General features: G+C 45.5%; 1 pseudogene; it reads right to left on the reverse strand.

Annotated features, from left to right (window-relative positions):
* Positions 1–3277, reverse strand: part of LOC125320480 — a 31936-nt pseudogene extending 28659 nt beyond the window's left edge.
* Between the last annotated feature and the right edge of the window lie 11005 nt (positions 3278–14282).

Raw genomic sequence — 14282 nt, forward strand, 5'->3', positions numbered from 1 at the left:
ACAAACAAACAAACAAAAAAAGACCCCCAGCCAACCAGTAACAGAACTGATGGACTACTACTACGTTAACCACTTCATTTTGGTTGTCTACTTCAACATTTTCAAGTAAAATAGAAACTAGCCTTAAGAATTTTTGTTTCTGTGATACTTTCTTTAATTGTCACAGCATAGCCAACACATGCAATACTTTATGAAAGCTCCCTATTACCACTTGTAGGAGATTCTTCCTTCCATCTTCATATAACAAATAGAAGTGCTACAACCATAAAGCTCTCAGAAGATTCAAAGACAGAACCACACAAAGTCCTGAAAAGTTTCAAAGCATGCATGCTTTGCAGTCTAACAGAATTCAGAGAATGTTTTCTACTTCCATTTTCATGTATTACTAGTTCATCAATCCTTGGTTTTGAACTCAAATATGTTTTTTACCAACTACAGCTTTTATCTAAGACACCATTTTCAGCAGGACTTTAAGAATCTTCAAGAAAGCATATAAGCAGGTGAAAATAGCTCTTGAGTTCTATGTTGCAGAAGGTATTTTGTAGCTCAGAACCTAAATTCTCAGTGTTCACAGGTCAGCTGGTTACAGTCAACAATGACCACTGCAGAAAACCAGCTTTTAACTAGCTTCAATTCCACAGCTGGCAGAAAATGCAGGGTAATTTTGCAACAGAGAGAAAATTTCTTTCACTTTCTACCTAGCAGTGTAATTTTGCTAAACTTCTGGAGCTGAAGGAGTAGACTGCAGTCTGATTTTCTAACCAAAGTCCATGTTTGTGGAATTTTGCTGTTCCTATGGAACTGGCAGTTTTGTACAGACTAAAGAGAGACAAATAGTTTGGCCCAAAGGTCAAACCCATATCAGGTTATAAAACACAAGGGTGGTGGAGAACACTTAAAGCCAACTTCTACCTCCTGAGTTAATGTGGAAAACCCTCTTGTGCCTGCTGGGCACTGTTCCTACATGCTGGCAGAAGCTATCTCTACCTCCTAGCGACTCTGCGACAGCTTGCATGTATCACACTGTGTCTGGTTCCTCCTCAGCCTGAATTGCATCATTTCAGGCATCTAGAAAATAAATAAGCCACAAAAGCAGGATCTAAACTACTAGACTTAAAAATCCAGAACTGGATCTCACTGATTAGCTTCCCAGGAAGAGACGTTGTCCAAAGTGGATGAACTCATGGTGCCCAAAATGCAGTTTTTTAAGTCTATAAACTGTGGATAATGAATATCATAGTTAACCATATAAACTTCTACTTCATGAGCTTCAAAGATTAGTCTTTTCTTTATCATAAAATCATTAAAGCCTCTAGCAAAGACATGCTCTAGTTTATTTGTCAACCTACTAAAATATTAATTTTTTTAATCACTCATGAACACTGGCACAACAGTGTTACTACCATGTCATGTGAGGAATTACAACTGCAATTTGACATCAGCTTTAGAAAACAGAAGTGTACTGCTAGTCCTCTAAGCCTGAATATTGCAAAGAAATAAATATATATAAATAAATAAATAAATAAATATAGAAGAATATCCAGTGTCGATTCAGAACATCAATAAAAAAATGTTATGTTTGCGTAGATTGAGCTGCATTGTCCTAAGCAGATTACAAACTCCGCCTCTCTTCAAAACAATTCTAAGGGAGATAAATGTAGGTACTGTGATTTATCCAAGGTTGGCTGTCTAATAGAAGACTCCCTGTGATAAAGGCTGCTAAGTCTTTCACAAATTGCACAGAATTTTTGCATTAAGATGTAACCCTGAGAACTAAGAAACAAGGTTTTCATAACACCATTTTTTAAATTATTGCAACTTACACCAAAATCTCATAATGAACAGCAAAACACCAGAAAACCTTATGTTTCATAACAGAATCAAAATGTTTTCTGTCACATCCACATCATTCTGAAGTTTTAAAACTTCTTTAAATTATTCTGAAGTCACATAGAGGAAAAGAAGAAACCGAATCTGAGGAGTGTCACCTGGGAATGCTAATGATTTTGAATATGCACTATGCCTCTGTTAAAATACGTATCAATAGTTTACTAGCGCACAAAAGGATAAATTTTAAAAGCATGCTATTTCACGTAGGAAAAAAAATTGCAGTGCCATGGAGTGGCTTGTGGGAGCTCCATAATTGAACAAATTACACATAATTAAACAAATTAAACATAATTAAACATAACAGTCAAGGATGCTTTTGCTTGAGGAATTATGTTTGATGTGTCATTAAAAACTTGTGTCAGATTCTACTTGCAAATGTCTAAATACATGCTGAATACTTCAGAATAGGCCACTGATTTAGAAATGGATATGAGGAAGACATTCTCCCCAGTGAGGGTGGGGAGGCCCTGGCACAGGGTGCCCAGAGAAGCTGTGGCTGCCCCATCCCTGGAAGTGTCCAAGGCTAGGCTGGACAGGGCTTGGAGCACCCTGGGATAGTGGAAGGTGTCCCTGCCCTTGGCAGGGGGTGGAACAAGACGATATTTGAAGGTCCCACGATATCTGAAGGTGACAGAGACCAGTCAAGAATAAATCTAACCGTGATCTGAAGACGCACTAATTTAAAACAGGCAGAGCCTGGAGCAAGTAACAAATCCGCAGTGGAACTATAGAAACTCACCGGACAGGCCGCCGCCGGAGTCGGGAGCTCTCCAGATGGCTTTCCGGCTCCAGCATGACAGCCCGGCACCATCGGAAAGCAGCGGCTCCCGGGACCGCAGGAATTTGTCTCCCGGGCCCCGCTGGGACTCGGCCGCTCGCGGGACGAAGGCGGAGCCCCAGGCGGGCGCCCGGGAATTCCGCGGTTGCCGGGGACGTGCACGGTGATGCCGCAATGCCCCGACCCGAGCGAGGGGCTCCGCCGGGCTCCCGCCGCCCTCTCCCGCCGTCCCAGCCATGTTTTAAGGCATCCGGGCTCCGGACAGTAAAATAAAAGTGCAGGAGTTAAAACGACCCCCTGACACGAAAGCCAGACTGAGATGTGGGTGTCCTCAGGGCAGCACACCCTTCACCCAGGTTATAGAGAGGAGCAAACAGCTAGAAAGATACGAAAGTCTGCGGACAAAATTCAAAGCAGGCGGCTCTCTGGCGCACAGGAGCACATCTCCGTAGATGAGGGAGAGCAGGTTACCACTCCCCTTGCGTCTGCCTTGCTGCGCAAAGGGAAAGGTTGTTGTGAAACCTCTCAAGTCGAGAGATTCCGAGCCCCAGGTGTGAGCATATATGGCAAACAACTGAAAAAATCCACCCTACAGTAAGTTCGAAAAGCACTTTCTCCTCCGAACACTGGTGTACTTCCTGTAGCTCCGTTTTTAAACTTCCTTTTAAAGTCTCTCTGTCTGCACTCTTAGCGTGCAGATGATTTAACTCTTTGTTGGCACCAACCACGGTGTCCTAAGCACACATCCATCAGGATGCCCGGGATATATCCTTCAAGACTGAAGGTTTTAATTGCAAGAGACAAAAACTCCGTTACATTTTACACCCTCTGCGATAAGTCTCAAAACTTCATTTCTCCTTTGTGACCTGATCTCTATAAATGGCTTTTGGCCGTGGTTTTGCTAATTCTGCATCACGTAATTATCTTAAATATATTGTGCCAGATGAAATAAGAGGGGGTGTTGTTTCATTTTTTCATTATTATTTCCAAGAGATTGTAATGCATAAGGTTGTGATTTTAAAACAAATAAAAGTAGAGAGTAAGACAATAAACTAACTCCATGGACAAATCACAGAAAAATGAAGTTTAAACCTGGATATATGAAATAAAGATTGAGTTAGAGAATATAGAATTTTTCACAGTTGCTTTCTCTTTGCTTTTGTGAAGAGAAGCTGCCAGGTCCGGTCCACAGCCAGATGCTCTCTGTGTGTCTTCTTTTAGAGATTCATGTAAGACTTGGCTTTTATCTCCTTCTTCACTGGAGTGCAGTTCTAGTTTTTTATTTTACTCCTGTAGCTGTTGCTCCTGTTCATTCAAAAGTGATTGTGCCTGCTGCTTCCAATGTAATGCATTATTTAATCCTCCTACACTGTCAAACTTCTCACGAGTGAGTAATTTTTGCTGAAGCATAATTAATTGCTCTCACAGGCTCTGGGCTTTGTCAGCTTCTTTTTTTCATCTCACTGAAACTCCATTTGAATTCTGCAAGTTGTAGGTGCAGTGAGTGGTGTTCCATCTGTGCTGCATGAAGCCTTCCTGTAAATTCAAATATTGGCTTCTGCAAGGATGCTTTGTTCTTCATACTGGACAGTCTGTCACACAATCCACAGTCCAGACGAGGAGCCTTTCTCCAGACAAGTGGTGCACTTGCTGCGGATTAGTGGAACTGTTCCTATTATTACATTCATCTTGTCCATAATCTCTGAAAAGGAGTTTCTGGCTGCACCTACTTGTAAGCGTCCACAAAGCCAGGACTTTGGTTGGTTAACAATATTCTGCAATTCAGTCATGGAACTGATGATTGCAGCATGGAAATTAACCAGGAAACCAGCTGAGTGCTTCAAAGCAGTCAATTTCTTCCTCTTCACAAACTGGAAGATTATGCTTGTGTTTGGATTCTCCTACACACACTCGAAATCCAGTGCCTCCTTTCAAGCCATTTGTCCAGGTGAAAAGGGAACAAGAAGACTGGGTTAAATCTTCAAGCCTGTTAGCTGCCAAAACTGCAGTCACATCTCCTCGGAACACATAAAGCAGGCCTTCGGTTCTGCTTTGTCCTCATTGTTTTCCACATCAGCAGGGGGAGCATGAAGGAGGCTCCTGATCTTCTGTTTCACTAATTCGTGGATGTTCACCTGGTCCTGGAGAGGGTCCCTTTGGGATAACACAGCACACGGCTGTAGAGAGGATGCAGCCATGACACGCTCCTGTTTGCCTGTTCCTATTCATTACATTTTCTAAATCCTTTTTTAAGTTGCCTGCAAATGTCCTGGAGATCGCCCCAGTTTCATAAATAAGAACAATTAGAAGCTTATGTGTTGGGGTCCCTCCCCTGCCGTGTAGCCCTGGGAGAGGGGCCCTGAGGGCACAGACACGGGGTTTCCCTGCCCCTGCTCAGCCTCGTTCCCACTGGTTGGTTTGTGTTCCCTGCGCGGGCAGAAGGACCCTTGGTCCCGTGACTGGAACAGTTCCTCGGCAGAGCCCCGGCCATGCGGCTGGAGAAATAAACATCTCTCTGAAACAGCTAGCAAGAATCTGTCTGTCCATATATATTTCCTTTCCACGGGACTCCTGGTGTGATATATGCGTGTTGCAGGATCCCCACTGCAACATAATGGTGGAGATTTGAGAGCAGAACGATCCCCGATCCCTAAGCGACTGATTTGTGTGAGTAAACCCTGGAAACTTTGGATTCCTCTTCTTGGTTTTGCTTTGCTATTCCATATCTAAACTATGGAGGAACGGTGGGAAGACTCTTGGCTCTCAGAGCCGCATATGGACATTTATCTTAAACTTAAAATGATTCTTGAACAACGATTTGTAAATTTTAGCTTGATTCAAGCTCAAAAAGAACTGAAACACTTCCTGGCATGGTTGTTTAAGAACTTTTTCTATGTTTCTTGGGATTTAATTCTTACCAAGGGCTTTTGGAAAACCGTTTGGACACAGTTAATACTGGAGTCAAAATATATGCCGATGGAAGAATATTTTCGTGAATATTATTTAGTTACCGAGAGTGTTGAGCAATGTCAGCTGTGTCCTGGCGAAGGGAAGCCTGGCGCAGGGACCGCGCGGCCCAGGCCACGTGCACCGAGCGCTCTGCGAGCAGCAGCGAGGCAGTTCCCGCGCGCGGGCGGAGCCACGCGAGCCGCAGTGTCGGTGGCGGAGCGAGGAGCGGCGGGAGCGGCGGGACCCGGCGGTGCCCGCCTGGCCGCGCGCAGCGCGTGGTGGAGCGAGCCCCGGGAACGCCCGACCGAGAGGGGCGGCGTGTGGGCAGCGGCTGGCGGCGGTGGCGGTAGAACGGAGCCGCGCCCAGCCGAAAGGCGCGCTGGAGCAGGGCGCGGGGGGGTCGTCGCTCGGGGGCCCGGCCGAGACGTGGGTACAGCGCCCGGCAGCGGCAGCGAAGCTGCGACCAGAGGAGGCGACGCACGGAGAACTGAGTGGCGCGGCCCGGCTCGGCCCGCGCGGCCCCGAACGCGACCCCGGGAAGAGCGCGCAGGCACCAGCAGCCCCTACAATTCCAACACGGGAGCGACCGAAGGAGAGAGCAAAGACGCAGCGAGACAGAAAACAGCAGCCACTCGGAAAAAGGAAAAGATCATAGCAACTAAGACCTTAGGGATAGTAAAATGGTATAATGTTAAGCAAAATTATGGTTTTATAACAAGGTGTGACAACCAGCAAGACATATTCGTGCATAGAACTGCTATTAAAAAGAATAACCCTGAAAAATGCATCCCAAGCTTGGGAGATGGAGAGGTGGTGGAATTTAATATTGTACTAGGGAGAAAAGGGTTACAAGCATCGCAGGTCACTGGGCCTGATGGTGTTTCTGTAAAAGGCAGTATATATGCAAAAAATCGTAGTCATGTTAGACAATATCTCCATTGTAAGCCCCCCCTACAGTTTCCCTTTCCTAATCCCACCTTTCCCTTTTACCCTATGTCTTATTACCCCCAGTGTATTCCCAATCCGTTTTTTCATCCATGGTTTCCCTCACAAAACCATGCTTTTGCCAATTGTTTCCCCAAAAATCCCTTTCCAATGCCGAGTGGGGGATGAAAAGGGGAAGGGAAGAAGTTAAACCCTCTCCTGCCTCAGTTTCCCCACAAAGCATGCTCAGAGAGTTCTGTCTCCCTTCTGTCAGCCCTAAGATGTTCCACAGAATCTGTTTGGACATTTAAAGACTCAGGAGGGTGGCTTGTTTTGTCTTGAAACTGTTCTTGTTATGTTTATCCAGTTGTTTTCATTCTCCTTTTATTAAAATAAAACGGGTGAGGTGTTGGGGTCCCTCCCCTGCCATGTAGCCCTGGGAGGGGGGCCCTGAGGGCACAGACACGGGGTTTCCCTGCCCCTGCTCAGCCTCGTTCCCACTGGTTGGTTTGTGTTCCCTGCGCGGGCAGAAGGACCCTTGGTCCCGTGACTGGAACAGTTCCTGGGCAGAGCTCCGGCCATGCGGCTGGAGAAATAAACATCTCTGAAACAGCTATCAAGAATCTGTCTGTCCGTATATATTTCCGTTCCACGGGACTCCTGGTTTGATATATGCGTGTTGCAGGATCCCCACTGCAACACTTATGGAAGTTTTCTATACATGGAGTGAAGTAAAAAATGCCACTATTAAGCACAGGTGCAAACAAGGAAGACTGAAATCAAGAGCAAATGGACAGCCACTGTTGCATACAAAATATGTGAGACCATGTATTGTATGTGCAGCAAGACCCAGCTACTGAGGATTTGGAAGTCAGCAGATCTGTTTGTGGCAGCTCACCATTACTCTGGAGCCCGGCAAGCACATGCCCTATCACACTGAGTATATCCTTCAGAAAGAAAACATGCCAGAAAAAATCATCTTCTTCCAGTGGCCACTCTGAATTCTGCAGGAATAATAATGATTTGTCTTGTTCTGAGCCAGTTAGCTGCTGGGAAGAGAAATCCTCATGAAAGCAAGGTAGTTATAAATTGGACAAATTAGAGCTGATCCTAGGGAGCTGGATTTTGAAGTGTTCAGCAGTTTATTCTCCATCCATCAGATCCTGAGGCAAAACCACAGTGCAAAATTACAGACAGGAGGAGAATTGGGACAGAGAGGTTGGAGATTCTGGGGTTGTTACACCAAGCAGAAAATGCTGGACAGGGTTCAGCCTTAAATCCTGCTGCTGGGAGCACAACCTCTTTCTTAATAACCCTGTTATTCTCTGGGGATTAAACCTCTGTTGCAGCCAAAGACTTTAGAGACATTTAACCCTGCCTTCAATCTCCCTTGGGGTTACTTTGTGATGTGTATCCCATATCGCTGCCCTATGCCCAGAAATTAATTTTTGTGCCTTTCTATACCTTTAAACTGAGCCTGAGAGGGGGGAGGAAAACCTGAGCAAAACTTCTTCAAAGCAGTTTGCAGCTTGTTCAAGGTCACACAGAGACAGACACTTTTTCTCAGCTGCGGCAGGAGACTGAGGAAGCACCCAGCTTGCTGCTTGCCAGTCAGCTTTTGGCCAGTTGTTCAGTTCCTTTTTCTCCAGAGAGAGACTGAGAGTTGGACTTTTTTTTCTTCCCTGGAATTTCGGATTTTCTCCCTTTTCTGCTGGACTGCTTTAACATCAGAACACATCGGGAGGACTTTCCACCGAGCACAGAGGGCCTGGCCCTGGGCCAAGTCCCAGCTCCAAGGAGACCAAAGGGAGGACTCGAACACTTTCCCAGGTTTTTCCTCCACAGTGAGAGATTTTATTATTTAGCATTATTATCCTTTTCCCGTGTGTTTGTTAAATAAATAGTTTTTATCTCTTTCACTTTCCTTCGAGGAAAATTTTTCTTTCCCGAACCTGGTGGGGGAGGGATGGTTGTGACCTGCCTTCTCTCAGAGGATATATTTCTAAATTTGGCCAAACCGGCACACCCTGGTGCATGTGGGGAAAGGAGCTGTTTTCCTTGTTAAAAAACATGCCCTGCCTGCAAGCCTGCTGTCATCTCTGTCACAGGTGCTGGTACAGGAGAAGATGACTTTGCGTTTGGTCTCATCAGCCAGATTTTCAGCTGCAGAAAGGCAGCTTAAACATCACTGACTACTACTGAAATTCAAGATGCTATTTTTTTAAGTTGTAAGCACATGGTGTAAGGTTTTTGTTAGAAAATAATTAATCTCTCTCTGATTTGAGGTATGTGTCTCCTGTAGGGTAAAACTACAGCTCTAAGAAACGTGAGTATTTCTATAACACAATCTTCCGCTTTCTTGCCTTCCTTGTCCAGGGTTCCACCCAGCTGATTTTATTTTGGGTTTAGCCAGATGCTTTTATATCCCTTTCCTTAGTCTTGTAGTTATACTCTGAGCATCTCTGGGGAATAAGAGGCTCCACTTTGTTTCCCAAAATGTTCCACCTGGTCCTGCACATCTACAGGTGAGTCTGCTTTGGGGTGATGCCTGAACTCCTCCCACCAGGAGTATCCAGGTCCCATCAGGCTTTTGGAAAGGGTCCAGCTGGCTGCTTTATTTAGGGCTGTGTTGGCAGCCACACACATCTGTGTGATGTGGCAAAATGACAGCTCTGCTTTCAGGGAGCATATGTGAGCTTTGGTGTGTGAACCTTGCTCCAGCATCTTCTCCCTTGTACCCAGGGAACTGTTAGAAGCTGCCAGCTGAATCTTTCCTAGGCACTTGCCATTAACTCATGTTTTAATTGAAAAACTTTAGCTTCTGCACATTTATCAGTGCTGTAGGGGGATGGCTTTTTAGTTTTTCTTTTTTCTTTTCCCTGTAAATATTTTAGTGTGGATCTAAAGGTCCTTAAAGAGCTACAACCATTTTTGTTTGGTTGTGCTTCAAGAATAAGTACTCACTGTGAAGTATTCTTCATCCAGAAGATTAAATTACACCCTTTTTTTTTCCAGTGCAGGGTTTCTTCACTTTGTCCATAATGTCCCCAGATTAGCATTGCTCACCACTGCTTTTGTGTTACTGCCTTGGACATCAATTCAGCTGTTTACATCTCTTTTTATCAAGGGATTTCTTCTGCAGGAGATGTGCAATCAGAGTCCATGATACTCTGTTTCTCCAGCAGCTTTCCACTGACTTCTGCCCCATCATTATTCTCAGTGCACACACCTGGTAGAGGCTCCATCCCACTCTCCCATGGCTTTGTCCTGGTTCCCACTGAAGCAAAGGCTGTAGCTGATGGGGTACAACACTGACATTTATGGTGGACTGTATTTCGCAGCTGACATACGGACACTGCACACCTTCAGAAGGTCTGAGTCAGCTGACCCAGTGTCTCTGGAAGGATCGGGGCAACATCTCAGCTTGAAGATGACAAATGCTTGCCCGCTCACTACTGTGCTGAGACAAAGCAGCCCTGAACCATGACAGAGCAGGAGGAACTCACAGACAGGCCTGACAGACACGCAGGTTTGTCCATCAGTGACTCCAATGTGGACATTTAAGAGAGATTTGATGGCACCCACCCTGCATTTCTCAGCATTAAAAAGCAATAAGTAAAAGGCCACTGGAAGGCGTGTCCATGGCCCTGCTGAGCTCCAGGTCCCCAAGAGGCTGGATGGACCCCTGCCCCCTTGGCCAGTGGCCACTGCTGGTGGCCAGCACCCATGAGATGGAGCTCCGAGCCTGAGGATGAGCTGGGTGAGCACAATTCCTCCTGCTCTTTGCACTCACTTTTCCCCATCTTCCTTCCTGCAGAACTGTGGGTGTGTAATCCATTTGCTTATTGAATGAGTGCTTATTTCAAACATCAATTTGAAATCATCTGTTTCTCTGACTTTTCTGGCTTGCTCTCTTGTCCAGCCACGGGCCCTGCTGGGTGAGAAATACCAACTTGGGAGTCTGACCAGAGAGTGGGGCCCAGTTGCAAGCAAAGAGCATCAGGGCAGCTTCACTCTATCGCCCTGCTGAAAGCTGCCAAAGGCAGGGATTGTGGTGGGCACAGATGGTTGGCAATGACAGTGAATGGAGATTGACCCAGGCAGAAGCATGGTCAAGAACTGCCAGGGTTTTGCTGAAGATGTTGAGGTAATTCTACCATTCTCCAGTTTCTGGAAGTGTGTCAGGAAGTTCAATGTCCCTCCTGCAGCCCTGGCACAGACAACTCCCAGTATCTTCAGCTGGCCTGGAGACCAAGTGAGTCATTAGAATGATCTTGCCCACATTTGCAAGGGATGGTTTTGTTCAGCAGCCTTTCTGCTTGTTTTTCTCCTAAGGTAGAGGGCAGCAGTGCTGCTGTCACCCCGATGTCACCTGAGGAGAGGCAGAAGTTGTCCTTGTTCCCGCAGAGGGAGATTGCGGTTGCGGTGTTTCCCTGGGCTGCGCTGCAGGTGCTCTCAGTCCCTGTGTCACCTGCAAGGCTCAGTCCTGGCAGCTCCAAGCAGATTTGCTCCGAGGGATTCTCTGGTGGCCCCAGGCCTTGCAGGTGGGCTTTGAGCTCCACATCCCAGCCCTTTGGAATCAGTTTGGAGAGGTGATATGCCTCTGGCTGGCACACTGAGCCTGCTGTGTTTGGGATCAGAAGGCACCAGCTCCAGTGGTCTCTACCTAAATGTCAGCATTTTAATAGCATTTGCCCTTTGTCACCGAGTTTATACTCCCTATTGATGAGGAAGATTCCTACCTGTTTTGTTCATATTTGAGTGATGCATAGGAAATACTTGACCTCAGACAAAGCCAAAATTGTGGGAAGTAAAACACATGTCAATACAAATGGGACATTATCTCCAATCACAAGGCCTGTGCTCTACTACAAGTGCTTTTTCATTCAGTACCTGCCTCTACTTTGACAGGTTGCCAGGGCAGTGCTGGAGTGACCGTTCCTGGAGGGATTTAAAAGCTGTGTAAACATGGCGATCGGGGACATGGTTTAGTGGTAGGTTTGGCAGTGCTGGTTTAGAGGTTTGAGTCGAGAATCTTAGGGGGCTTTTCCAGCCTCAGTGATTCTATGAGTCTGTGATGATACATTGCCCAGTAAAACACCACAGACTATATCTATCTTACTGTTATGGGAGGGAATTCCATTTAGGATTGGGGAAGCAGAGGCTGAGGGAAAATGTTTTCAGCTGGAGGGAGACTTGTTTGCCATAGAGACATATGAAAGGATGGCATAAATCATGGCATTGGTTCACCTAGGGAAGTCAGGGGGAACACTTCATGCAGCTAATGATGAGGTGGCAGCCATCCTCATTGCAAGATCATGCTTTAATTAAAAATGAAACATACGGCCTAGACGAGCTGAAGAAAAAGGTGCAGTGCTTTTCCTGCAAGAGAGCAATTCCTTCCAAAGGTCCCAAGGCAATATGAAAATTACAAAACAGCTTTTCAGCTCTTCACAGTAATATTGGTTTTTTCCTCCGTTTAACAGATGGCAAAATCAAGACTACTGTTTCAACTTGTATGCTGCAATTGCTGCACGAATAGATAAGGTGATTTGGTAAATAGAAAGAGCAAGAGGTTTTCATGGTGATAGTATGTTATTATTGACAATTTGATGCTTTTATCAAGTAATGGTAATCAAGCTTTATTTGCTTGATAAATTCCTAGCCCAGAGTGTTGATTTTATCAAAATTACCTAGGCAGTTAAGGGTGTAATTTTCTGCTGGTAAAATGAAGGATGTTCTCAGGAATTTGTAATTGTTCAATTATTTGGTACAATTTTTATGTTTTAACAGGTTCCATGAGCTTCAAGGCAGACCGAGTGCTCTGCATGGTGTGTCAGCATGCTGAATAGGAAGGCACCTGTCAATGTTTTTTTTATACACAGTCTTCTTGCTAACTAGGAAAATAAGACCTGAGGGTGTTTTTTACTGCTGACTGTGAAAAAGACATCACATTTTCTCACACCAGAACACAAAACAAACATTACCCAATTCCCTTTCCACTTCAAAAACCATGCTACTAATTAGTGCCTACCAGGGCACAAAATGATGCCCAGTTGAAAGAGCTCTGTGTCACTCAGTGGGGACAGCTATCACCAAAAATGTGATGATTCTGGGTGCAGTGTTAAATCTGGTACCACTGATGCACTGCATACGTGTCTATCCACAAGTAAAGACTCTACTGATAGAGATGACAACCCCTGGGGAGGCTGGTGCTTCCCCAGAGCAGAGGAAGAATTTGTTGACAGCATGGTCACTCCCATCAGATGAGCTGCTGGCAAGTTCAGCACCAGCAGCAGGATGAGAAAGGAATTGGCTTGTTACAGCCAGCTGCAATGCACAAGGCTACAAGTAACACCAGCAGCACCAGGAAAACCTTCACCAAACCTGACCTGTGAGCTGCAAAGAGAAAACCTTTCTTAATTTACCTCTATTTACCAGCTTCCTGTACTTAGCAGCCACTTTCCAGCCTGCCTTTCTCCATTTTCGCCCCAGCTTTTCTTGCATTGTTACCTGAAACAGCAAGGAATACTTCTAAGGGTTTGAAGCTGAACAAGATGAAAACCAAACAGCTGTCTGAAATCCATGTTTTCATCTGCTTCCATGCTTCCTGGAAAATATTACATCTGCAGTAGGTTATGCTTAAGAAAAAATACCGTGTACCTGATAATTTTAGCAGATGAACTTTGTCACTGAAAAGACTGTCTGGGTCTTAACACAGAAGTGAAACACAGATTACATGCATTATTTTGTACCACCAGGAATTCAGATGGCCAAAACCACCTGAGCAGCAAGCAACAAGTGTTACCTGGCAATATTACTGATGTTTTTATTCTGAAAGAATGCAAGCCAAAAAATGCACTAGAGGGCACAGTTGCAGGAGTGCAAAACCAACCAGATTTGGACTGCAGTGAAACACTTGACACACTGATGTAATTTCTCTCTGATAAATCAATGTAAATCAGGCTTGGAAGGAACATTCTCATTTCAAAGTTGGCTGAAGGACTGGAACAAAATGATAGGTGACAATATAGCAAACTGGGGAGTGTTTGTATAATACGACGGCACAAGGGTAAGTGTCAGGAGCTGTTCTATTTAACACCCTCATTAGTGATTCAGAAGAAGAAACAAGCAGAGAGTAATGAGGTTTGATACTTGGGAGATGAGGTTTGATACTTGGGAGGATTAGTTAGAACGGGTGAGAGCTGCAAATTAATGCAAGGCAACAGACACCAGAATCACAGGCACAGAAAAGCAAAAGGCGCAGAGCACACGTGTGGGAAGCAAAATTTAATAAAGAGAAACCTGGGGGAATTGCAGACAGAGTAAACATCAATCCAGCAAGAGGAAACCTAGGAAAGGGTAACATGGGAAGTGATTTCAGCAGGAGACCTGACAAGTTATCATAGGCCAGGCTGTGCTGTGAAGATGTTCCAGTGACAGCTGGGGACACATACAGCTACACCACCGAGCAGGGGGCTCCAACACCTCTGGGTCCTGGCACCATACTGGGAATTAATTCCCACCACTGTGCTCAGCTGCCCTGCCCTGCATGTCCCTGCTGCTGCCAGAATTCAGACAAGAGCAATAAAAGCGGTGGGAAAGGAGCTGGGTGGCTCGATCTCCAGGAAAAGCCTGCAAGTGCTGCAGCTTCACTGCAGTAGCACAGATTGGGAAAGGCATGGCTTGGAAAAGGTGATGGGGAGGCACATCCATCACTGGCAGAGGAAGGAGGCATAGG

The sequence above is a fragment of the Corvus hawaiiensis genome, chromosome Z (assembly GCF_020740725.1).
Source record: "Corvus hawaiiensis isolate bCorHaw1 chromosome Z, bCorHaw1.pri.cur, whole genome shotgun sequence".
NCBI lineage: Eukaryota > Metazoa > Chordata > Aves > Passeriformes > Corvidae > Corvus > Corvus hawaiiensis.